Source organism: Balaenoptera ricei, chromosome 3 (assembly GCF_028023285.1).
Source record: "Balaenoptera ricei isolate mBalRic1 chromosome 3, mBalRic1.hap2, whole genome shotgun sequence".
In the NCBI taxonomy this organism is placed as follows: domain Eukaryota; kingdom Metazoa; phylum Chordata; class Mammalia; order Artiodactyla; family Balaenopteridae; genus Balaenoptera; species Balaenoptera ricei.
The window spans coordinates 80,505,809-80,507,321 of record NC_082641.1 but is presented as its reverse complement, the minus strand read 5'-3'; positions in this window follow the sequence as shown (position 1 = coordinate 80,507,321).

The following is a 1,513-nucleotide window of genomic DNA, read 5'->3' as shown; positions in this document are numbered from 1 at the left end:
TTTAACGAGGCCAATGGCATACATTCTACCTCTGTAGGACCTGTTAGTATATTCTCCTGGGCTTGGATGTCCAGTCTCTTTGTAAATCCACACACTGCTCACAAGGGAGAGGAGGCACACAGACATCCCCACTCCAAGCACACACCTCACAGACATCATGTTTAGGGCACAAAGGACTGCGTTAAGCATCGTGCCTACTAGAGATACTTGGGGAAAGAAGAGAAGTAAATTCAAAGGAAAATACCATCTAAATAATAATGTGAATATGACTTGTCCATTTAAAAGACACACAGAAAATAGATGGAAGCAGAAACAATATGGTGAGCTAGGTAGTGAAATAACGAAGAACTGGGAACTGCTTGCTGTTTCTTGAATGTCTTGATTACATTCTCTGTGAGGGAGAGAGATGTTCCTTGGTTCACATACAAATAGATAACTGTTTATGGGAACAGGGGAAAAACTGTGGCAAAGTCTCTGTGCACAGAAAGGGCGGCAGCAATTCAAGACTGTGTTATTCCAGGTGATTCCAGGCAACAGGATGCTGCTAACTGGTGTGGGTACCAAAAAAAAGTTTTTAAAATAAAAAATAAAATAAATAAATAAAAGAGAAAATTGAGATAATTAACAGGATTCTTAATATTTGTTAGTCACCATTTGCTGTTCAAGACAATAACAACCTCTTTTTAAGATTTTTGGACAGCTGCTCAAGTTCTAATCCCTGGAAAGCTGGAGGTCTGGACATGAATATAGTGAAGAATTTTGTATTTTTAAGCACAGACCTCATTGTGACATAGATTATTTCGCAGTGTTCATTCAGTACAGACATAAGCACTATGTACTCAGTGGCTGTAACATTCATCCTACTTCATGTGTGCAGTTCAGTTGACATAATTTTCCTTTTTTATTTGTTCTGAACTGCCACACATAAACACTAAGTATAAGGATTAACTTTCTCTTTAAGAAATGATCAGGTATGTTTTCCCCAATCAGAATTCACTCCATTTAATATTCTACCTAGTAGCACTAACAGTGCTTTTCTGTGCCTTCAGTTTGGGTTTAATTCTTTTTCAAGCTTTTCTACCCTTTGGCATATTTCGTGAACAAAGACTAACTTACAATCTTGTGGTGTCTCTTTCTGGAACACCCAAGAAGTGGGGATTTACAAAAGTTTCCAAAGCCAGAAAATCCTGCCCCCCAAGATCCTCCCCACCAGGACTAAGTTGTTGCCATCCAGGCTGCCTTCAAAGAACCAAATGCAGGTCCCATGTCTGCAGGGGCCCAAAACTAATACTAAAGACAGACCTCTGGGATAATACTGACTTCTTTGCAATTGCTTAAAATTTAAAAAGGAAAAACCACAGTAGCGATATAGTTTAGAAAATGAGTCTGTGGACAAGTTGTACGACTTACTGTCAGTAACCATAAAGGATTTTGCACAAACACACCCTCACTCCCTTTCTTCTGCTATTTCTCGGCTCTTCCAGCAGGTGTCACTATAATCACAGAACAAACA